The 26,720-nt window shown below is 38.1% G+C and overlaps 1 protein-coding gene and 1 long non-coding RNA gene across 2 annotated transcripts in view; one reads left to right on the top strand and one right to left on the bottom strand.

Annotated features, from left to right (window-relative positions):
• Positions 1–26,720, bottom strand: part of tmem98 (transmembrane protein 98) — a 125,239-nt gene that overhangs the window by 24,506 nt on the left and 74,013 nt on the right. The gene's annotated exons all lie outside the window — the stretch shown is intronic.
• On the top strand, positions 17,425–19,190 carry LOC144002527 (uncharacterized). Its single transcript, XR_013278766.1, has 3 exons — positions 17,425–17,468; positions 17,547–17,630; positions 18,461–19,190. It is a non-coding gene; the product is annotated as an uncharacterized LOC144002527 (long non-coding RNA).

Raw genomic sequence — 26,720 nt, 5'->3', positions numbered from 1 at the left:
GGTACAAAAAACTCTTTTTGAACCATATGCTAAACCTAACAGGAAGTCTGCCATTTTGATTTACTTTGGAACATGTTGCCATTTTTTTGGCCATTTCATAGGGGTCTTATTTTAACGAACTCCTCCTACAGAGTTTATCCGATCATCTTCAAACTTGGTGTGATTCATCTTAAGATGTTGACGATGAAAAGTTATTGAAAGCTTTTTATTTCGTCGCACGCTGTTGTCGTGGCATGCACTGTTGGCAAAGGAAAAAAAAAATCCTTCTTAATGCAGCGTTCCCAGTTGGACGAAGCAGCTCGAGCTACAAAAATTTGTAGACATATGTACACATTTGTCCACATATATATATTTACATATGCATGTAAAAAAATTATGTCAGGCTAAACTAAATGGTTGATTAGGCCCCACACATTTTCACCTTACCATACCCGGCCCTCTTTGCAAAAGGTTTGAACACTCCTGGCCTAAACCTAGGTGTATACTCAAACTATGCACGCACATAAAGCCTGGAACAAAATGTGTAATTTAGAGGGTTCTTGTTTTGTTTTTTGTATTCCTTATATTTCATGTCATTATACTTGACACACTATTTTTACTACTCACTGAATCAGTTATAAGAACATTTAATTGATACAATCCAATCACATCCTAGAGAATTGAAAACACATTCAATCATGAGGTTGTTAAGACACATTTACTTCTGTAGCACTTAACCACAAACAAGTTGCGACATCCCCTGATCTAACCCTCCAACCGGGCAAGGAAAAACTTTCAGGGGTCATATTTTAACGAACCCCTCCTACAAAATTTATCCGACTGTCTTCAAACTTGGTGTGTTTCATCTTAAGATGTTTAAGATGCAAAGTAATCGAAAGTTTTTTATTTTGTAACACGCTGTTGCCATAGCAATGCATTGTTTGTCAAGTGCTGCTTTTTTTTTTTTATACACATGAAAACTCATGGAACTTTGCAAACACATCAGACTTGTCATGAACATGAATTTTCAGAGATTTATTGTGCAATTTGCAATAAATAGCGCCCTCTAGACCTTTTTATGAAGCATTTCTGATTGTATGATTATGCTAGACCTACAAAAAAGTATTATGTAGCCATTTGCCAAACCAAAGAGGAAGTCCGCTATTTTGATTTTATTTTGGGAATTATACATCATTTTTGGCCTTTTTCATTCAACTTTGCACAGACAAGGCATGGAAAAAACTAACATTTTAAATGGTCCTTGTTCCATGTAACAGTTGTCAAGTGCTGCTTTTTTTTTTTTTATACACATGAAAACTCATGAAACTTTGCAAACACATCAGACTTGTCATGAACATGAATTTTTAGAGATTTATTGTGCAATTTGCAATAAATAGCGCCCTCTAGACATTTTTATGAAGCATTTCCGATTGTATGATTATGCTAGACCTACAAAAAAGTATTATGTAGCCATTTGCCAAACCAAAGAAGAAGTCCGCTATTTTGATTTTATTTTGGGAATTATACATCATTTTTGGCCTTTCTCATTAAACTTTGCACAGACAAGCCATGGAAAAAAATAACATTTTAAATGGTCCTTGTTCCATGTTACAGTACCCCGACGTGCCAGTACCCTGACGTGCAAGTAACCCAACGTTGTGCTCAATAGCGCCCTCTATGCATTTTTATGGAGCATTTCCAATTGTATGATTCAAGCGATACACAACTAAAGATGACTTGACCAAGATTTATGAAAACTGGGAGGCATACCTATTAGCTTAAGACCTACAAAAGGTATTCTGTAGCCGTATGCTAAACCTAAAAGGAAGTCCACCATTTTGAATTTATTTTGGGAATTGCACACCATATTTTGCGTTTTGATTATACTTTGCACACACAAGGCTTGTCAAAAACATTTTAGATGGTCTTGTCCTATTTGACAGTACCCCAACGTGCCAGTACCCCGACGTGCAAGTACCCCAACGTGGCCCGGGTTGCGAGGGCCCTTTATAGCTGCTCGCAGCTCTAGTTATTCTTCTTTTTCTTCTCCGCAAACAATCGCATTTTTGAGACACTAAACGTGAACGAAAACTCACCAAACTTTACACGCACATCAGGCCTGGCGAAAAATTTTATATTTTAAAGTCGCCATACATGATAACAGAAAAATGGCTCCTTAGCGCCCCCTACATAGGTTAAACGGATCCCTGTCCCGCTACGATTGTCCGACGGCTATGAAAATTGTGTGGCACCTGTAGCACATCCCAATGAACAAAAACCTCTTTGAAGTGTGTACCCTAAAATAGACAGAAAGTGAGGTATGAGTATTTAAATGTCCAATTTTGGCCCAGTTTTGCATATTTACAGGGGTCATACTTTTGCCCGCTTCTCCTACACGGTTAACCCGATTGACTTCAAACTTGGGATGTACCATCTCAACACCTGGGACAACATCATTGTGAAAAATGAAAAGTTTTTGATATACTATATGACGGCGGCGGCGCATCAAATTTAGAGTTTAAAAATTCTTACTTCACGAGTCATTGCCGGTTGTACGTTTAATCTAGAGCTACGAAAATTGGTACACATATGTAACAGACTATGACCTACAAAAAACTCTTTTTGAACCATATGCTAAACCTAACAGGAAGTCCACCATTTTGATTTATTTTGGAACGTGTTGCCATTTTTTTGGCCATTTCATTGGGGCCTTATTTTAACGAACTCCTCCTACAGTGTTTATCCGATCATCTTCAAACTTGGTGTGATTCATCTTAAGATGTTGAAGATGAAAAGTTATTGAAAGCTTTGTATTTCGTCGCACGCTGTTGTCATGGCATGCACTGTTTGCAAAGGAAAAAAAATATCCTTAAAGAAGCATTGCCAGTTGTACGAAGCAGCTAGAGCTACGAAAATTTGTAGACATATGTAACAGCCCAAGATGTACAAAAAAGTCTCTTGGTGCCCTGTGTTAAACCCAACAGGAAGTCCCCCAGGGGCCGGGCATCACATTTTGAGCTAAAAAACTCCTCTTTAACGAAGCATTCCCGGTTGTACCTTTCACCTAGCGCAATGATAATTTGGAGGCATACATAAGAGCCCACGATGTACAAAAAAGTCTTTTAGAACCATATGCTAAGCCAAACAGGAAGTCCGGCATTTTGATTTACTTTGCTATTTGTAGCCATTTTTTGGGGGCCTTTTATAGGCCTCATATTTTCTACAAAACTTATCAGATTGTCTTCATTCTTTGGCATGTTTCATCTGAAGTATTGCCGGTTATACGTTTAATCTAGAGCTACGAAAATTGGTACACATATGTAACAGACTATGATCTACAAAAAAGCCTGTTGGTGCCATATGCTAAACCTAACAGGAAGTCCGCCAGAGGCAGGGCATCAAATTTTGCATTTCAAAATTTTTACTTAATGAAGCATTTCCGGCTGTACGTTTCACCTAGAGTGACCAAAATTTGAAGACATATGTAACAGCCCTCGAGGTACAAAAAACTCTTTTTGAACCATATGCTAAACCTAACAGGAAGTCTGCCATTTTGATTTACTTTGGAACATGTTGCCATTTTTTTGGCCATTTCATAGGGGTCTTATTTTAACGAACTCCTCCTACAGAGTTTATCCGATCATCTTCAAACTTGGTGTGATTCATCTTAAGATGTTGACGATGAAAAGTTATTGAAAGCTTTTTATTTCGTCGCACGCTGTTGTCGTGGCATGCACTGTTGGCAAAGGAAAAAAAAAATCCTTCTTAATGCAGCGTTCCCAGTTGGACGAAGCAGCTCGAGCTACAAAAATTTGTAGACATATGTACACATTTGTCCACATATATATATTTACATATGCATGTAAAAAAATTATGTCAGGCTAAACTAAATGGTTGATTAGGCCCCACACATTTTCACCTTACCATACCCGGCCCTCTTTGCAAAAGGTTTGAACACTCCTGGCCTAAACCTAGGTGTATACTCAAACTATGCACGCACATAAAGCCTGGAACAAAATGTGTAATTTAGAGGGTTCTTGTTTTGTTTTTTGTATTCCTTATATTTCATGTCATTATACTTGACACACTATTTTTACTACTCACTGAATCAGTTATAAGAACATTTAATTGATACAATCCAATCACATCCTAGAGAATTGAAAACACATTCAATCATGAGGTTGTTAAGACACATTTACTTCTGTAGCACTTAACCACAAACAAGTTGCGACATCCCCTGATCTAACCCTCCAACCGGGCAAGGAAAAACTTTCAGGGGTCATATTTTAACGAACCCCTCCTACAAAATTTATCCGACTGTCTTCAAACTTGGTGTGTTTCATCTTAAGATGTTTAAGATGCAAAGTAATCGAAAGTTTTTTATTTTGTAACACGCTGTTGCCATAGCAATGCATTGTTTGTCAAGTGCTGCTTTTTTTTTTTTATACACATGAAAACTCATGGAACTTTGCAAACACATCAGACTTGTCATGAACATGAATTTTCAGAGATTTATTGTGCAATTTGCAATAAATAGCGCCCTCTAGACCTTTTTATGAAGCATTTCTGATTGTATGATTATGCTAGACCTACAAAAAAGTATTATGTAGCCATTTGCCAAACCAAAGAGGAAGTCCGCTATTTTGATTTTATTTTGGGAATTATACATCATTTTTGGCCTTTTTCATTCAACTTTGCACAGACAAGGCATGGAAAAAACTAACATTTTAAATGGTCCTTGTTCCATGTAACAGTTGTCAAGTGCTGCTTTTTTTTTTTTTATACACATGAAAACTCATGAAACTTTGCAAACACATCAGACTTGTCATGAACATGAATTTTTAGAGATTTATTGTGCAATTTGCAATAAATAGCGCCCTCTAGACATTTTTATGAAGCATTTCCGATTGTATGATTATGCTAGACCTACAAAAAAGTATTATGTAGCCATTTGCCAAACCAAAGAAGAAGTCCGCTATTTTGATTTTATTTTGGGAATTATACATCATTTTTGGCCTTTCTCATTAAACTTTGCACAGACAAGCCATGGAAAAAAATAACATTTTAAATGGTCCTTGTTCCATGTTACAGTACCCCGACGTGCCAGTACCCTGACGTGCAAGTAACCCAACGTTGTGCTCAATAGCGCCCTCTATGCATTTTTATGGAGCATTTCCAATTGTATGATTCAAGCGATACACAACTAAAGATGACTTGACCAAGATTTATGAAAACTGGGAGGCATACCTATTAGCTTAAGACCTACAAAAGGTATTCTGTAGCCGTATGCTAAACCTAAAAGGAAGTCCACCATTTTGAATTTATTTTGGGAATTGCACACCATATTTTGCGTTTTGATTATACTTTGCACACACAAGGCTTGTCAAAAACATTTTAGATGGTCTTGTCCTATTTGACAGTACCCCAACGTGCCAGTACCCCGACGTGCAAGTACCCCAACGTGGCCCGGGTTGCGAGGGCCCTTTATAGCTGCTCGCAGCTCTAGTTATTCTTCTTTTTCTTCTCCGCAAACAATCGCATTTTTGAGACACTAAACGTGAACGAAAACTCACCAAACTTTACACGCACATCAGGCCTGGCGAAAAATTTTATATTTTAAAGTCGCCATACATGATAACAGAAAAATGGCTCCTTAGCGCCCCCTACATAGGTTAAACGGATCCCTGTCCCGCTACGATTGTCCGACGGCTATGAAAATTGTGTGGCACCTGTAGCACATCCCAATGAACAAAAACCTCTTTGAAGTGTGTACCCTAAAATAGACAGAAAGTGAGGTATGAGTATTTAAATGTCCAATTTTGGCCCAGTTTTGCATATTTACAGGGGTCATACTTTTGCCCGCTTCTCCTACACGGTTAACCCGATTGACTTCAAACTTGGGATGTACCATCTCAACACCTGGGACAACATCATTGTGAAAAATGAAAAGTTTTTGATATACTATATGACGGCGGCGGCGCATCAAATTTAGAGTTTAAAAATTCTTACTTCACGAGTCATTGCCGGTTGTACGTTTAATCTAGAGCTACGAAAATTGGTACACATATGTAACAGACTATGACCTACAAAAAACTCTTTTTGAACCATATGCTAAACCTAACAGGAAGTCCACCATTTTGATTTATTTTGGAACGTGTTGCCATTTTTTTGGCCATTTCATTGGGGCCTTATTTTAACGAACTCCTCCTACAGTGTTTATCCGATCATCTTCAAACTTGGTGTGATTCATCTTAAGATGTTGAAGATGAAAAGTTATTGAAAGCTTTGTATTTCGTCGCACGCTGTTGTCATGGCATGCACTGTTTGCAAAGGAAAAAAAATATCCTTAAAGAAGCATTGCCAGTTGTACGAAGCAGCTAGAGCTACGAAAATTTGTAGACATATGTAACAGCCCAAGATGTACAAAAAAGTCTCTTGGTGCCCTGTGTTAAACCCAACAGGAAGTCCCCCAGGGGCCGGGCATCACATTTTGAGCTAAAAAAAACTCCTCTTTAACAAAGCATACCCGGCTGTACGTTTCACCTAGAGTTACCAAAATTTGTAGAGGTATATAACAGCCCTCGAAGTACAAAAAACTCTTTTTGAACCATATGCTAAACCTAACAGGACGTCCGCCATTTTGATTTACTTTGGAATGTGTTGCCATTTTTTTTGGCCATTTCATAGGGGTCATATTTTAACAAACTCCTCCTACAGAGTTTATCCGATCATCTTCAAACTTGGTGTGATTCATCTTAAGATGTTGAAAATGAAAAGTTATTGAAAGTTTTTTATTTCGTCACACGCTGTTATCGTGGCATGCACTTTTTGCAAAGGAAAAAAAATCCTTCTTAATGAAGCATTCCCAGTTGTACGAAGCAGCTAGAGCGACGAAAAATTGTAGACATATGTAACAGCCCAGGATGTACAAAAATGTCTCTTGGTGCCATGTGCTAAACGCAACAGGAAGTCCCCCAGGGGCCGGGCATCACATTTTGAGCTAAAAAACTCCTCTTTAACGAAGCATTCCCGGTTGTACGTTTACAAAAAAGTCTTTTAGAACCATATGCTAAGCCAAACAGGAAGTCCGGCATTTTGATTTACTTTGCTATTTGTAGCCATTTTTGGGGGGCCTTTTATAGGCCTCATATTTTCTACAAAACTTATCAGATTGTCTTCATTCTTTGGCATGTTTCATCTGAAGTATTGCCGGTTATACGTTTAATCTAGAGCTACGAAAAATGGTACACATATGTAACAGACTATGATCTACAAAAAAGCCTGTTGGTGCCATATGCTAAACCTAACAGGAAGTCCGCCAGAGGCAGGGCATCAAATTTTGCATTTCAAAATTTTTACTTAATGAAGCATTTCCGGCTGTACGTTTCACCTAGAGTGACCAAAATTTGAAGACATACGTAACAGCCCTCGAGGTACAAAAAACTCTTTTTGAACCATATGCTAAACCTAACAGGAAGTCTGCCATTTTGATTTACTTTGGAACATGTTGCCATTTTTTTGGCCATTTCATAGGGGTCTTATTTTAACGAACTCCTCCTACAGAGTTTATCCGATCATCTTCAAACTTGGTGTGATTCATCTTAAGATGTTGACGATGAAAAGTTATTGAAAGCTTTTTATTTCGTCGCACGCTGTTGTCGTGGCATGCACTGTTGGCAAAGGAAAAAAAAATCCTTCTTAATGCAGCGTTCCCAGTTGGACGAAGCAGCTTGAGCTACAAAAATTTGTAGACATATGTACACATTTGTCCACATATATATATTTACATATGCATGTAAAAAAATTATGTCAGGCTAAACTAAATGGTTGATTAGGCCCCACACATTTTCACCTTACCATACCCGGCCCTCTTTGCAAAAGGTTTGAACACTCCTGGCCTAAACCTAGGTGTATACTCAAACTATGCACGCACATAAAGCCTGGAACAAAATGTGTAATTTAGAGGGTTCTTGTTTTGTTTTTTGTATTCCTTATATTTCATGTCATTATACTTGACACACTATTTTTACTACTCACTGAATCAGTTATAAGAACATTTAATTGATACAATCCAATCACATCCTAGAGAATTGAAAACACATTCAATCATGAGGTTGTTAAGACACATTTACTTCTGTAGCACTTAACCACAAACAAGTTGCGACATCCCCTGATCTAACCCTCCAACCGGGCAAGGAAAAACTTTCAGGGGTCATATTTTAACGAACCCCTCCTACAAAATTTATCCGACTGTCTTCAAACTTGGTGTGTTTCATCTTAAGATGTTTAAGATGCAAAGTAATCGAAAGTTTTTTATTTTGTAACACGCTGTTGCCATAGCAATGCATTGTTTGTCAAGTGCTGCTTTTTTTTTTTTATACACATGAAAACTCATGGAACTTTGCAAACACATCAGACTTGTCATGAACATGAATTTTCAGAGATTTATTGTGCAATTTGCAATAAATAGCGCCCTCTAGACCTTTTTATGAAGCATTTCCGATTGTATGATTATGCTAGACCTACAAAAAAGTATTATGTAGCCATTTGCCAAACCAAAGAGGAAGTCCGCTATTTTGATTTTATTTTGGGAATTATACATCATTTTTGGCCTTTTTCATTCAACTTTGCACAGACAAGGCATGGAAAAAACTAACATTTTAAATGGTCCTTGTTCCATGTAACAGTTGTCAAGTGCTGCTTTTTTTTTTTTTTATACACATGAAAACTCATGAAACTTTGCAAACACATCAGACTTGTCATGAACATGAATTTTCAGAGATTTATTGTGCAATTTGCAATAAATAGCGCCCTCTAGACATTTTTATGAAGCATTTCCGATTGTATGATTATGCTAGACCTACAAAAAAGTATTATGTAGCCATTTGCCAAACCAAAGAGGAAGTCCGCTATTTTGATTTTATTTTGGGAATTATACATAATTTTTGGCCTTCTTCATTAAACTTTGCACAGACAAGGCATGGAAAAAACTAACATTTTAAATGGTCCTTGTTCGATGTAACAGTACCCCAACGTGCCAGTACCCTGATGTGCAAGTAACCCAACGTTGTGCTCAATAGCGCCCTCTATGCATTTTTATGGAGCATTTCCAATTGTATGATTCAAGCGATACACAACTAAAGATGACTTGACCTAGATTTGTGAAAACTGGGAGGCATACCTATTAGCTTAAGACCTACAAAAAGTATTCTGTAGCCGTATGCTAAACCTAAAAGGAAGTCCGCCATTTTGAATTTATTTTGGGAATTGCGCACCATATTTTGCGTTTTGATTAAACTTTGCACACACAAGGCTTGTCAAAAACATTTTAGATGGTCCTTGTCCTATTTGACAGTACCCCAACGTGCCAGTACCCCGACGTGCAAGTACCCCAACGTGGCACGCCTTTGCTGTAGCGATGCATTGTTTGCAAAGAATTTTTTTTTTTATATGATTCAACTAGATGTGTGAATATTGGGAGGCATACCTATCAGCCGAATACCTCGACAAAGCATTCCATAGCAATGTGAACAAACACAAAAAGCATGGCAAAACATTTACAATTTAGACGGTTTCTTATGAAACAGTACCCTAACGTGCCAGTACCCCGACGTGCAAATACCCCAACGTGGCACGGGTTGCGAGGGCCCTTTATAGCTGCTCGCAGCTCTAGTTATTATTATTATTAGGGCCCGAGCAGCGGCGGCGGCGGTGCCGCTGCGAGGCCCTATTGTTTTTGTAGGAATTCTTCTTATTATTCTTCTTTTTCTTCTCCGCAAACAATCGCATTTTTGAGACACTAAACGTGAACGAAAACTCACCAAACTTTACACGCACATCAGGCCAGGCGAAAAATTTGATATTTTAAAGTCGCCATACATGATAACAGAAAAATGGCTCCTTAGCGCCCCCTACATAGGTTAAACGGATCCCTGTCCCGCTACGATTGTCCGACGGCTATGAAAATTGTGTGGCACCTGTAGCACATCCCAATGAACAAAAACCTCTTTGAAGTGTGTACCCTAAAATAGACAGAAAGTGAGGTATGAGTATTTAAATGTCCAATTTTTGCCAATTTTTGCACATTTACAGGGGTCATACTTTTGCCCGCTTCTCCTACACGGTTAACCCGATTGACTTCAAACTTGGGATGTACCATCTCAACACCTGGGACAACATCATTGTGAAAAATGAAAAGTTTTTGATATACTATATGACGGCGGCGGCGCATCAAATTTAGAGTTTAAAAATTCTTACTTCACGAAGCATTGCTGGTTGTACATTTAATCTAGAGCTACGAAAATTGGTACACATATGTAACAGACTATGACCTACAAAAAACTCTTTTTGAACCATATGCTAAACCTAACAGGAAGTCCACCATTTTGATTTATTTTGGAACGTGTTGCCATTTTTTTGGCCATTTCATTGGGGCCTTATTTTAACGAACTCCTCCTACAGTGTTTATCCGATCATCTTCAAACTTGGTGTGATTCATCTTAAGATGTTGAAGATGAAAAGTTATTGAAAGCTTTGTATTTCGTCGCACGCTGTTGTCATGGCATGCACTGTTTGCAAAGGAAAAAAAATATCCTTAAAGAAGCATTGCCAGTTGTACGAAGCAGCTAGAGCTACGAAAATTTGTAGACATATGTAACAGCCCAAGATGTACAAAAAAAGTCTCTTGGTTCCCTGTGCTAAACCCAACAGGAAGTCCCCCAGGGGCCGGGCATCACATTTTGAGCTAAAAAAAACTCCTCTTTAACAAAGCACACCCGGCTGTACGTTTCACCTTGAGTTACCAAAATTTGTAGAGGTATATAACAGCCCTCGAGGTACAAAAAACTCTTTTTGAACCATATGCTAAACCTAACAGGACGTCCGCCATTTTGATTTACTTTGGAATGTGTTGCCATTTTTTTTGGCCATTTCATAGGGGTCATATTTTAACAAACTCCTCCTACAGAGTTTATCCGATCATCTTCAAACTTGGTGTGATTCATCTTAAGATGTTGAAAATGAAAAGTTATTGAAAGTTTTTTATTTCGTCACACGCTGTTATCGTGGCATGCACTTTTTGCAAAGGAAAAAAATCCTTCTTAATGAAGCATTCCCAGTTGTACGAAGCAGCTAGAGCGACGAAAAATTGTAGACATATGTAACAGCCCAGGATGTACAAAAAAGTCTCTTGGTGCCATGTGCTAAACCCAACAGGAAGTCCCCCAGGGGCCGGGCATCACATTTTGAGCTAAAAAACTCCTCTTTAACGAAGCATTCCCGGTTGTACGTTTCACCTAGCGCTATGATAATTTGCAGGCATACATAAGAGCCCACGATGTACAAAAAAGTCTCTTGGAACCATGTGCTAAACCAAACAGGAAGTCCGCCATTTTGATTTATGATGGGATTTGTTGCCATTTTTTGTGGCCTTTTTCAGGGGTCATATGTTAACGAACCCCTCCTACAAAATTTATCCGACTGTCTTCAAACTTGGTATGTTTCATCTTAAGATGTTTAAGATGCAAAGTAATCGAAAGTTTTTTATTTTGTCACACGCTGTTGCCATAGCAATGCATTGGAATTGCACACCATATTTTGCGTTTTGATTAAACAGACAAAGCATTCCCGGTTGTACATTTCACCTAAAGCTATGATAATTTGCAGGCAAACATAAGAGCTCAGGATGTACAAAAAAGTCTCTTGGAGCCATATGCTAAACCAATCAGGAAGTCCACCATTTTGATTTACGTTGGGATTTGTAGCCATTTTTTGTGGCCTTTTTTAGGGGTCATATTTTAACGAACTCCTCCTACAAAATTTATCCGACTGTCTTTAAACTTGGTGTGCTTCATCTTAAGATGTTTAAGATGCAAAGTTATCGAAAGTTATTTATTTTGTCGCACGCCGTTGTCATGGCGATGCATTGTTTGCCAAGTAAAATGCTGCTTTTTTTGGGGGGTCTAAACATGTGCAAAAACTCATGAAACTTTACACACACATCAGGCTTGTCATCAGCATGAATATTTTAGAGATTTCTTATTCAATTTGCAATAAATGGTTCAATAGCGCCCTCTAGACATTTTATGAAAGCTTTTGCAAATGTTTTGTGTTTTATGATTCAGCTAGATTTGTAAAAATTGGGATACCTATCAGCCTAAGACTTACAAAAAGGTTTCTAAAGCCATATGCTGAATCAAAAAGGAAGTCTGCCATTTTGATTTACTTTGGTATTTGTAGCCATTTTTTGGCGCCTTTTATAGGGGTCATATTTTCAACAGAACTTATCAGATCGTCTTCATTCTTTGGCGTGTTTCATCTTAAGATATTTAAGATGAAAAGTTATTGAATTTTTTTATTTTGTCACACGCCTTTGCTGTAGCCATGCATTGTTTGTGAAGAAAAATGCTTTTTTGAGAGTCTAAATATGGGTGAAAACTCACAAAACTTTGCACACACACCAGACCTGTCTGGAACATGAATATTTTCTTTAGAGATTTGTTGTGCAATTTGTAATAAATGGCTCAATAGCGCCCTCTAGACATTTTTATGAAGTCTTTCCGATTATATGATTCAGCTAGATGTGTGAATATTGGCAGGCATGCCGAATATATTCAAAAAGTATTCTATATAGCCATGTGCCAATCCATTTTGATTTTATTTTGTTAATTGTGCATCATTTTTGGCCTTTCCATGAAACTTTAAAAACACAAAGCATGGCAAAAACGTTTACTATTTAGATGGTTTCCTATTTGACAGTACCCCAACATGCCAGTACCCCGACGTGCAAATACCCCAACGTCGCCCGGGTTGCGAGGGCCCTTTATAGCTGCTCGCAGCTCTAGTTATTATTCTTCTTCTTCTTCTTTATTCTCCGCAAACAATCGCGATTTTGGGTACCTAAATATTCACGAAAACTCACCAAACTTTGCACACTCCTCAGGTCCGGCGAAAAATTTGATATTATGAAGTCGTTATAACAACGCGGCTCTATAGCGCCCCCTAGCGTAGAAAAATAAAAACCAAGCCCGACACGTTTGAGCTAGAGCAACGAAAATTGGCAGGCACGTGTAGCACCCCGAGACGCACAAAAAAGTCTATTGGGACCATGTAGCTAAAATGTACAGGAAGTGAGCTATGAATTTTTTAATGTCCAATTTTGGCCTATTTTGGCACATTCACTGTGGTCATGCTTTTTCCCCCTTTGCAAACATTTTTCATCCAATTGACTTCAAACTTGGCATTTATCATCTCAAGACCTAAGAGAACAGCTGGGCAAAACATCTTGCCTTTTCGAAATACTATACGACGGGGGCGGAGCATCAAATATTGCCTTTAAAATTTCATTTGTCCAGAAAGAGCAAATGCTTAATAACTCCCATGTTGAAGCTCCAAAAAATCTCAAACTTCTCAGGCAACGTAATAGTCACAGCCTGAAAACATCTATATGACAAAATTCAGTTATACATATAGCGCCACCTAGTGGTTACAATAAATGTCATACTTTACGTTTTTAGCTACTGTGCTGAGCTTGTTGAAGGGATCCATTTGAAAATTGGTCAGAAAAGCCTTAAGATGTTGATCATGCCCCACACCGAATATTGTAACTTTTCATCAAAGGGCGTGGCCGCTACGGTGACGCAAAATCTGAAGATTTTTCGTGAAAATAAAAGCTGCATTAACTTGACCGAGATGATCCTATCTTCTCAAAATTTCACACATTTGATGAGAGTCAAGCTCTAAAGACATCTACTAACTTACATTTCATCTAACTGATAGCGCCACCTAGTGGCAATTTTTTTTCTTACGAATTTTCTTCTACGTTTTTCTCCAAACACGTTAACTGGACCTACCTCATATTTGCTCAGAGGAGGGTTTCGGCCTTCATGATGTCACAACACGAAGTTTGTGAGTTTTCGCGAATTGCTGTAGGCGTGGCTAAGCGCTGTTCGCCAAGAAAACAACGCCAGTTTTGAGGATCTAAACATGCACAGAAACTCCTGAAACTTGGCACACACATCTGGCCTGGTAAAATGAGCAATATTTTATTGTTGATTGTGCTATTTTTACAAAAATGACTCAATAGCGCCCCCTCGAAATTTTTAACGAAGCAGCCCCGGTTGTACGTTTAAGCAAAAACGCAGAATATTTTTAGGTGTATGAGGGAGCCCAAGACCTACAAAAACGTCTCTTGTACCCATATGCTAAAATGAACAGGAAGTGAGCTACGAATTTTTGAATGTCCCATTTTTGACGATTTTTGCACATTCACAGAGGGCAGACTTTTGCCCACTTCTCCTACACGTTTCATCCGACTGAGTTAAGACTTGGCCTGGACCATGTCAAGACCTGAGCCAACGACAGGGGGAAAAATTTTGACTTTTCGAAATACTATATGATGAGGGCGGGGCATCAAAATTTGTGTTTCACAATGAAAAAGGATATGCTTGATAACTCCCCGGTACATGCTCCAAAAAATCCCAAACTTGACATGTATGTTTATCGTCAAGGCCTGAAGTTATCTCTATGACAACATTCAGTTATATATGCAGCGCCACCTAGCCCTTGAGGCATGAAAAAAAAATACCCCACATACGGTATTTTGTACAAAAAATGTACACTCATTCTAAGTGTGATAACTAAGTCATTTATGAATATTTTTTTAGTTTCCACCACTCAAAATGTTCACTGGCATCAGACTTATCCAAACATATATATATTTTTATTTATTTTTGATAGCCTCTATGGACATTAAAAGCAATATCGTGAATGAAGGATATGCTTAATAACTCCACGGTACATGCTCCAAAAAATAAATCCCACACTTGACATGTATGCTTATAATCAAGGCCTGAAGGTATCTCTATGACAACATTCAGTTATAAATACAGCTCCACCTAGCCCTTGAGGCTTATATAAAAATAAAAATAAAATACCCCACATACGGTATTTTGTACAAAAAATGTACACTCATTCTAAGTGTGATAACTAAGTCATTTATGAATATTCTTTTAGTTTCCACCACTCAAATTGTTCACTGGCTTCACACCGATCCAAACGTATGTACGTTTCCATTTTGTTTTATTCATTTTTGATTGCCCCTTTGGACAATAAAAGTAACATTGTGCAATGAGTACAACGAGCGATGATGTGTATATACACTTTTACAAAAAAATACCAATCAGGGCAACTCATTGCCTAAAAATAAAAAAGGACGCTGATTTTTGCAGGTCTTAACAATCACCAAAACCCGTTGAGCTTGACACACACACTGGCAAAAAAATATTCTACATGTAAACGTTTATTATGCCATTTTCAAAGAAATTTTGCTTCCAATATGCCAGTACCCCAACGTGCCAGTACCCCAACGTGCAAGTACCCCAACGTGCAAGGACCCCAACGTGGCCCGGGCTGTGAGGGCCCTTTATAGCTGCTCGCAGCTCTAGTTATTCTTCTTCTTCTTCTTCTTCTTCTTTTTCTTTGTTATTATTCTTTTCCGCAAACAACCACATTTTTGAGGCACTAAACATGAACGAAAACTCACCAAACTTTACACGCAGATCGGGTCTGGCGAAAAATTTGATATTTTAAAGTCGCCATACATGATAACAGAAAAATGGCTCTGTAGCGCCACCTACATAGGTTTAACGGATCCCTGTCCCGCTACGATTGTCCTATGGCTACGAAAATTGTGTGGCACCTGTAGCACATCCAGATGAACAAAAACCTCTTTGATATGTGTACCCTAAAATAGACAGGAAGTGAGGTATGAGTATTTGAATGTCCAATTTTGGCCCATTTTTGCACATTTACAGGGGTCATACTTTTGCCCGCTTCTCCTACACGGTTAACCCGATTGACTTCAAACTTGGGATGTACCATCTCAACACCTGGGACAACATCATGGTAAAAAATCTAAAGTTTTTGACATACTATATGACGGTGGCGGGGCATCAAATTTACAGTTTCAAAATTCTTACTTAACGAAGCATTGCCGGTGGTACGTTTAATCTAGAGCTACGAAAATTGGTACACATATGTAACAGACTATAATCTACAAAAAAGCCTGTTGGTGCCATATGCTAAACCTAACAGGAAGTCCGCCAGAGGCGAGGCATCAAATTTTGTGTTTCAAAATTCTAACTTAATGAAGCATTCCCGGCTGTACATTTCACCTAGAGTTACCAATATTTGAAGACATATGTAACAGCCCTCAAGGTACAAAAAACTCTTTTTGAACCATATGCTAAACCGAACAGGAAGTCCGCCATTTTGATTTACTTTGGAACGTGTTGCCATTTTTTGGGCCATTTCATAGGGTTCTTATTTTAACGAACTCCTCCTACAGAGTTTATCCGATCATCTCCAAACTTGGTGTGATTCATCTTAAGATGTTGAAGATGAAAAGTTATTGAAAGCTTTTTATTTTGTCGCACGCTGTTGCCGTGGCATGCACAGTTTGCAAAGGAAAAAATTCCTTCTTAATGAAGCATTCCCAGTTGTACGAAGCAGCTAGAGCTACGAAAATTTGGAGACAAATGTAACAGCCCACGATGTACAAAAAAGTCTCTTGGTGCCATGTGCTAAACCCAACAGGAAGTCCCGTAGGGGCCGGGCATCACATTTTGAGCTAAAAAACTCCTCTTTAACGAAGCATTCCCGGTTGTACGTTTCACCTAGCGCTATGATAATTTAGAGGCATACATAAGAGCCCACGATGTACAAAAAAGTCTCTTGGAACCATGTGCTAAACCAAACAGGAAGTCCGCCATTTTGATTTATGATGGGATTTGTAGCCTTTTTTTGTGGCCTTTTTTAGGGGTCATATTTTAACTCCTCCTACAAAATTCATCCGACCGTGTTCAAACTTGGTGTGTTTCATCTTAAGATGTTTAAGATGCAAATTTATCGAAAGTTTTTTATTTTGTCGCACGCTGCTGCTATAGCGATGCATTGGTTGCCAAGTAAAGTGCTGCTTTGTTTTTTTTTATCTATACATGTGTGAAAACTCGTAAAACTTTGCACACACATCAGACTTGTCATTAACATGAATTTTTAGAGATTTCTTGTGCAATTTGCAATAAATCGCACCCTCTATACATTTTTTATGGAGCATTTCCGATTGGATGATTCAAGCGCGAAATAACTAAAGATGACTTGACTTGACCTAGATTTGTGAAAACTCAGAGGCATACCTATTATATTATTATTATTTTTTGTACCTTACAAGATTATCTCTTGTGCCACATTAAACCCCTTTGCAGGCCTGAGCCAAACCACGGTCCATACATTTGATACCACTGCTTTATTTCAATGGTCAAGTACTTCATAACCACACCTACTTATGCTTGTCCTTGCATATATAGTAGACAACAAAGAGCTCTTTCAACAAAAGACATTTCCATCTACAAAGTCATACAAGGTAAGCACTCTATAAATTCTGCAATCACTACACTTCTATTCCTAAATTATCACTTCAAATACCAACAATGGTTAATACAGCTACAAATTTCTTGTATGTTTATGAAGTATGATACTGTATTTATTTCTACTCCTTTGCTTTTCTACAGAACATGAACAAATCACCAAGCAAATTCTCTTTTGATAAAGACCCTCTAATCATCTCCATACGCAAAGATTGCCAACTTTTTTCCGTAAGTATACAATACATAAACTAAACAGGACAACTTTCTCAATCATATACAGTATGCCATACATATATGTATTAAGTTCTCATTTATTAACAGGTTTGTTAAAGGCACCTTTAGTGTGTTTTTCTGTTTGTAATGTTTCTCCACGAGCACGTCTAGCCATTGATATCATGTAGAACACATATGCTAACCTTTTAGAGACAATTGAAGCTTACTTGCACAGTAGCCACTATCTTAACCACTTAATTCACATGTCTACTTGACAACTTATTACATGTAGTGAAATGGTACTTTGTGCGTCTTATGCTTTTTTCTGAACACTGCTTTTCAACTCTTTCCTTAAAACCAATACATGCGGTACTGTTATACTGTATAAATATATATGTCCGTGTGTATATATTTGTATATTCTTTCAAATAAACTCGTTTTGACACACACAGCCATTGAGTAACATGCAACACGACCACAACGTTTTGCACCAACACGTTACACTTACATAACCATTTATGTACCTGTCGTATCCTTACTTTTATTCATCATTTCATCACACAATCCTAAAACATTGCTTTTTGACCCAGATGATTCAACTATACCATTTTTGCGTGTCTTATTACTTACTAGCTATATTATTTATTAACGGGCAAAAACTATGAATATAAGATCACCGTCAAATATTACGTCTGTAATATCCATATACAGTGCATTACATAATATGCATTTGTATTAAGACACTACCATGCTAAAAATATGCACACGACTGTTCTGTAAACTACACCTAAGACAACCAAACTTCACAGATCTAACATGATTCTTCATTCTTTTTTGTTCTACAGATGTATCAAATGCTGCCACACAGACAGAAGAAGCCACTGAGGACATGCACGAAGACGATGATCACAATATAACAGGACAGGTTAACCCCCCTGAAGTTTTAGCCCGCAGGTCAAAGCGTCCTAGGACTAATTCATCCATGGAGGTTACATTATCCTAAGACAGACTATGTGCTAACCCAAACTCTTTGACCCCAAGGGATTCATCTGTCCCAGAAAACTTTTACACTAAAGAGTTTATCTGTCCTAGGGCGCTGTTAACCCCAGGTTAAAGTGTTATTTAATCTGTCCTGTTACAACAGCTATACATAAACAGCTGCATTCCTCTCCTGTTCCATCTCTCGCACTTCTTTCGTCTCTTTTTCTCCTCTACTTATACCTATGCTTGCTCATGTGCTTTTTTCCCCTTTAGATGATGTCATTGGTTAGCCTGCTTCAAAGCTACATTTTTTCTTGAATAACTGTCACACATTTACTGTTTGCTGGACCCTACAAAACTGTCACAATACTTCACTATGTCATGAATACATATGTGTTGCACAGCGACACCACATTAAGAGTCATCAAAAAGCTTTTTATTTGATCACACACCATCTCTGTGCCATGCAATGTTTTCAAATGAACAGATGCTGGTTTTGAATATCAAACGAGCGACTTTTCATGAAACTTTGCACACACATCAGAAAGTCCACACTTTTGAATTTATTTTGGGAATTGTGCATCATTTTTGGCCTTTTACTGCACCTTTTTACACACAAGGCACGGCAAATGCATTTCTATTTTCCATGGTCCTTATCTATTTAACAGTACCCCAACGTGCAAGTCCCCCGACTTGCATATACCCCAACGTGGCCCGGGTTGCGAGGGCCCTTTATAGCTGCTCGCAGCTCTAGTTCTTCTTCTTCTTTGTTATTATTCTTTTCCGCAAACAACCACATTTTTGAGGCACTAAACATGAACGAAAACTCACCAAACTTTACACGCAGATCGGGTCTGGCGAAAAATTTGATATTTTAAAGTCGCCATACATGATAACAGAAAAATGGCTCTGTAGCGCCACCTACATAGGTTTAACGGATCCCTGTCCCGCTACGATTGTCCTATGGCTACGAAAATTGTGTGGCACCTGTAGCACATCCAGATGAACAAAAACCTCTTTGATATGTGTACCCTAAAATAGACACGAAGTGAGGTATGAGTATTTGAATGTCCAATTTTGGCCCATTTTTGCACATTTACAGGGGTCATACTTTTGCCCGCTTCTCCTACACGGTTAACCCGATTGACTTCAAACTTGGGCTGTACCATCTCAACACCTGGGACAACATCACGGTAAAAAATCTAAAGTTTTTGACATACTATATGACGGTGGCGGGGCATCAAATTTACAGTTTCAAAATTCTTACTTAACGAAGCATTGCCGGTGGTACGTTTAATCTAGAGCTACGAAAATTGGTACACATATGTAACAGACTATGATCTACAAAAAAGCCTGTTGGTGCCATATGCTAAACCTAACAGGAAGTCCGCCAGAGGCGAGGCATCAAATTTTGTGTTTCAAAATTCTAACTTAATGAAGCATTCCCGGCTGTACATTTCACCTAGAGTTACCAATATTTGAAGACATATGTAACAGCCCTCAAGGTACAAAAAACTCTTTTTGAACCATATGCTAAACCGAACAGGAAGTCCGCCATTTTGATTTACTTTGGAACGTGTTGCCATTTTTTGGGCCATTTCATAGGGGTCTTATTTTAACGAACTCCTCCTACAGAGTTTATCCGATCATCTCCAAACTTGGTGTGATTCATCTTAAGATGTTGAAGATGAAAAGTTATTGAAAGCTTTTTATTTTGTCGCACGCTGTTGCCGTGGCATGCACAGTTTGCAAAGGAAAAAATTACTTCTTAATGAAGCATTCCCAGTTGTACGAAGCAGCTAGAGCTACGAAAATTTGGAGACAAATGTAACAGCCCACGATGTACAAAAAAGTCTCTTGGTGCCATGTGCTAAACCCAACAGGAAGTCCCGTAGGGGCCGGGCATCACATTTTGAGCTAAAAAACTCCTCTTTAACGAAGCATTCCCAGTTGTACGTTTCACCTAGCGCTATGATAATTTAGAGGCATACATAAGAGCCCACGATGTACAAAAAAGTCTCTTGGAACCATGTGCTAAACCAAACAGGAAGTCCGCCATTTTGATTTATGATGGGATTTGTAGACTTTTTTTGTGGCCTTTTTTAGGGGTCATATTTTAACTCCTCCTACAAAATTCATCCGACCGTGTTCAAACTTGGTGTGTTTCATCTTAAGATGTTTAAGATGCAAATTTATCGAAAGTTTTTTATTTTGTCGCACGCTGCTGCTATAGCGATGCATTGGTTGCCAAGTAAAGTGCTGCTTTGTTTTTTTTTATCTATACATGTGTGAAAACTCGTGAAACTTTGCACACACATCAGACTTGTCATTAACATGAATTTTTAGAGATTTCTTGTGCAATTTGCAATAAATCGCACCCTCTATACATTTTTTATGGAGCATTTCCGATTGGATGATTCAAGCGCGAAATAACTAAAGATGACTTGACTTGACCTAGATTTGTGAAAACTCAGAGGCATACCTATTATATTATTATTATTTTTTGTACCTTACAAGATTATCTCTTGTGCCACATTAAACCCCTTTGCAGGCCTGAGCCAAACCACGGTCCATACATTTGATACCACTGCTTTATTTCAATGGTCAAGTACTTCATAACCACACCTACTTATGCTTGTCCTTGCATATATAGTAGACAACAAAGAGCTCTTTCAACAAAAGACATTTCCATCTACAAAGTCATACAAGGTAAGCACTCTATAAATTCTGCAATCACTACACTTCTATTCCTAAATTATCACTTCAAATACCAACAATGGTTAATACAGCTACAAATTTCTTGTATGTTTATGAAGTATGATACTGTATTTATTTCTACTCCTTTGCTTTTCTACAGAACATGAACAAATCAACAAGCAAATTCTCTTTTGATAAAGACCCTCTAATCAACTCCATACGCAAAGATTGCCACCTTTTTTCCGTAAGTATACAATACATAAACTAAACAGGACAACTTTCTCAATCATATACAGTATGCCATACATATATGTATTAAGTTCTCATTTATTAACAGGTTTGTTAAAGGCACCTTTAGTGTGTTTTTCTGTTTGTAATGTTTCTCCACGAGCACGTCTAGCCATTGATATCATGTAGAACACATATGCTAACCTTTTAGAGACAATTGAAGCTTACTTGCACAGTAGCCACTATCTTAACCACTTAATTCACATGTCTACTTGACAACTTATTACATGTAGTGAAATGGTACTTTGTGCGTCTTATGCTTTTTTCTGAACACTGCTTTTCAACTCTTTCCTTAAAACCAATACATGCGGCACTGTTATACTGTATAAATATATATGTCCGTGTGTATATATAACCATTTATGTACCTGTCGTATCCTTACTTTTATTCATCATTTCATCACACAATCCTAAAACATTGCTTTTTGACCCAGAGGATTCAACTATACCATTTTTGCGTGTCTTATTACTTACTAGCTATATTATTTATTAACGGGCAAAAACTATGAATATAAGATCACCGTCAAATATTACGTCTGTAATATCCATATACAGTGCATTACATCATATGCATTTGTATTAAGACACTACCATGCTAAAAATATGCACACGACTGTTCTGTAAACTACACCTAAGACAACCAAACTTCACAGATCTAACATGATTCTTCATTCTTTTTTGTTCTACAGATGTATCAAATGCTGCCACACAGACAGAAGAAGCCACTGAGGACATGCACGAAGACGATGATCACAATATAACAGGACAGGTTAACCCCCCTGAAGTTTTAGCCCGCAGGTCAAAGCGTCCTAGGACTAATTCATCCATGGAGGTTACATTATCCTAAGACAGACTATGTGCTAACCCAAACTCTTTGACCCCAAGGGATTCATCTGTCCCAGAAAACTTTTACACTAAAGAGTTTATCTGTCCTAGGGCGCTGTTAACCCCAGGTTAAAGTGTTATTTAATCTGTCCTGTTACAACAGCTATACATAAACAGCTGCATTCCTCTCCTGTTCCATCTCTCGCACTTCTTTCATCTCTTTTTCTCCTCTACTTATACCTATGCTTGCTCATGTGCTTTTTTCCCCTTTAGATGATGTCATTGGTTAGCCTGCTTCAAAGCTACATTTTTTCTTGAATAACTGTCACACATTTACTGTTTGCTGGACCCTACAAAACTGTCACAATACTTCACTATGTCATGAATACATATGTGTTGCACAGCGACACCACATTAAGAGTCATCAAAAAGCTTTTTATTTGATCACACACCATCTCTGTGCCATGCAATGTTTTCAAATAAACAGATGCTGGTTTTGAATATCAAACGAGCGACTTTTCATGAAACTTTGCACACACATCAGAAAGTCCACACTTTTGAATTTATTTTGGGAATTGTGCATCATTTTTGGCCTTTTACTGCACCTTTTTACACACAAGGCACGGCAAATGCATTTCTATTTTCCATGGTCCTTGTCTATTTAACAGTACCCCAACGTGCAAGTCCCCCGACTTGCATATACCCCAACGTGGCCCGGGTTGCGAGGGCCCTTTATAGCTGCTCGCAGCTCTAGTTATTCTTATTATTATTCTTCTCCGCAAACAATCGCATTTTTGAGACACTAAACGTGACCAAAAACTCACCAAACTTTACACGCACATCAGGCCTGGCGAAAAATTTGATATTTTAAAGTCGCCATACATGATAACAGAAAAATGGTTCCTTAGCGCCCCCTACATAGGTTAAACGGATCCCTGTCCCGCTACGATTGTCCGACGGCTATGAAAATTGTGTGGCACCTGTAGCACATCCCAATGAACAAAAACCTCTTTGAAGTGTGTACCCTAAAATAGACAGAAAGTGAGGTATGAGTATTTAAATGTCCAATTTTTGCCAATTTTTGCACATTTACAGGGGTCATACTTTTGCCCGCTTCTCTTACACGGTTAACCCGATTGACTTCAAACTTGGGATGTACCATCTCAACACCTGGGACAACATCATTGTGAAAAATGAAAAGTTTTTGATATACTATATGACGGCGGCGGCGCATCAAATTTAGAGTTTAAAAATTCTTACTTCACGAAGCATTGCCGGTTGTACGTTTAATCTAGAGCTACAAAAATTGGTACACATATGTAACAGGCTATGACCTACAAAAAACTCTTTTTGAACCATATGCTAAACCTAACAGGAAGTCCACCATTTTGATTTATTTTGGAACGTGTTGCCATTTTTTTGGCCATTTCATTGGGGTCTTATTTTAACGAACTCCTCCTACAGTGTTTATCCGATCATCTTCAAACTTGGTGTGATTCATCTTAAGATGTTGAAGATGAAAAGTTATTGAAAGCTTTGTATTTCGTCGCACGCTGTTGTCATGGCATGCACTGTTTTTAAAGGAAAAAAATATATCCTTCAAGAAGCATTCCCATTTGTACGAAGCAGCTAGAGCTATGAAAATTTGTAGACATATGTAACAGCCCAAGATGTACAAAAAAGTCTCTTGGTGCCCTGTGCTAAACCCAACAGGAAGTCCCCCAGGGGCCGGGCATCACATTTTGAGCTAAAAAACTCCTCTTTAACAAAGCATACCCGGCTGTACGTTTCACATAGAGTTACCAACATTTGTAGAGGTGTATAACAGCCCTCGAGGTACAAAAAACTCTTTTTGAACCATATGCTAAACCTAACATGACGTCCGCTATTTTGATTTACTTTGGAATGTGTTGCCATTTTTTTTGGCCATTTCATAGGGGTCATATTTTAACAAACTCCTCCTACAGAGTTTATCCGATCATCTTCAAACTTGGTGTGATTCATCTTAAGATGTTGAAAATGAAAAGTTATTGAAAGTTTTTTATTTCGTCACACGCTGTTGTCGTGGCATGCACTTTTTGCAAAGGAAAAAAAATCCTTCTTAATGAAGCATTCCCAGTTGTACGAAGCAGCTAGAGCGACGAAAAATTGTAGACATATGTAACAGCCCAGGATGTACAAAAAAGTCTCTTGGTGCCATGTGCTAAACCCAACAGGAAGTCCCCCAGGGGCCGGGCATCACATTTTGAGCTAAAAAACTCCTCTTTAACGAAGCATTCCCGGTTGTACGTTTCACCTAGCGCTATGATAATTTGCAGGCATACATAAGAGCCCGTGATGTACAAAAAAAGTCTCTTGGAACCATGTGCTAAACAAAACAGGAAGTCTGCCATTTTGATTTATGATGGGATTTGTTGCCATTTTTTGTGGCCTTTTTCAGGGGTCATATTTTAACGAACCCCTCCTACAAAATTTATCCGACTGTCTTCAAACTTGGTGTGTTTCATCTTAAGATGTTTAAGATGCAAAGTAATCGAAAGTTTTTTATTTTGTAACACGCTGTTGCCATAGCAATGCATTGTTTGTCAAGTGCTGCTTTTTTTTTTTTTTATACACATGAAAACTCATGAAACTTTGCTAACACATCAGACTTGTCATGAACATGAATTTTCAGAGATTTATTGTGCAATTTGCAATAAATAGCGCCCTCTAGACATTTTTATGAAGCATTTCCGATTGTATGATTATGCTAGACCTACAAAAAAGTATTATGTAGCCATTTGCCAAACCAAAGAGGAAGTCCGCTATTTTGATTTTATTTTGGGAAATATACATCATTTTTGGCCTTTTTCATTAAACTTTGCACAGAAAAGGCATGGAAAAAACTAACATTTTAAATGGTCCTTGTTCCATGTAACAGTTGTCAAGTGCTGCTTTTTTTTTTTTTTTTATACACATGAAAACTCATGAAACTTTGCAAACACATCAGACTTGTCATGAACATGAATTTTCAGAGATTTATTGTGCAATTTGCAATAAATAGCGCCCTCTAGGCATTTTTATGAAGCATTTCCGATTGTATGATTATGCTAGACCTACAAAAAAGTATTATGTAGCCATTTGCCAAACCAAAGAGGAAGTCCGCTATTTTGATTTTATTTTGGGAACTATACATAATTTTTGGCCTTTTTCATTAAACTTTGCACAGACAAGGCATGGAAAAAACTAACATTTTAAATGGTCCTTGTTCCATGTAACAGTACCCCAACGTGCCAGTACCCTGACGTGCAAGTAACCCAACGTTGTGCTCAATAGCGCCCTCTATGCATTTTTATGGAGCATTTCCAATTGTATGATTCAAGCGATACACAACTAAAGATGACTTGACCTAGATTTGTGAAAACTGGGAGGCATACCTATTAGCTTAAGACCTACAAAAAGTATTCTGTAGCCGTATGCTAAACCTAAAAGGAAGTCCGCCATTTTGAATTTATTTTGGGAATTGCGCACCATATTTTGCGTTTTGATTAAACTTTGCACACACAAGGCTTGTCAAAAACATTTTAGATGGTCCTTGTCCTATTTTACAGTACCCCAACGTGCCAGTACCCCGACGTGCAAGTACCCCAACGTGGCCCAGGTTGCGAGGGCCCTTTATAGCTGCTCGCAGCTCTAGTTATTATTCTTCTTCTTCTTTTTCTTTGTTATTATTCTTTTCCGCAAACAACCACATTTTTGAGGCACTAAACATGAACGAAAACTCACCAAACTTTACACGCAGATCGGGCCTGGCGAAAAATTTGATATTTTAAAGTCGCCATACATGATAACAGAAAAATGGCTCTGTAGCGCCACCTACATAGGTTAAACGGATCCCTGTCCCGCTACGATTGTCCGACGGCTATGAAAATTGTGTGGCACCTGTAGCACATCCCAATGAACAAAAACCTCTTTGAAGTGTGTACCCTAAAGTAGACAGAAAGTGAGCTATGAGTATTTAAATGTCCAATTTTTGCCAATTTTTGCACATTTACAGGGGTCATACTTTTGCCCGCTTCTCCTACACGGTTAACCCGATTGACTTCAAACTTGGGATGTACCATCTCAACACCTGGGACAACATCATTGTGAAAAATGAAAAGTTTTTGATATACTATATGACGGCGGCGGCGCATCAAATTTAGAGTTTAAAAATTCTTACTTAACGAAGCATTGCCGGTGGTACGTTTAATCTAGAGCTACGAAAATTGGTACACATATGTAACAGGCTATGACCTACAAAAAACTCTTTTTGAACCATATGCTAAACCTAACA

Source organism: Festucalex cinctus, chromosome 1 (assembly GCF_051991245.1).
Source record: "Festucalex cinctus isolate MCC-2025b chromosome 1, RoL_Fcin_1.0, whole genome shotgun sequence".
Lineage (NCBI taxonomy): Eukaryota > Metazoa > Chordata > Actinopteri > Syngnathiformes > Syngnathidae > Festucalex > Festucalex cinctus.
The sequence above is the reverse complement of the archived record's forward strand: the minus strand, read 5'-3'. Positions and strand labels throughout refer to the sequence as shown.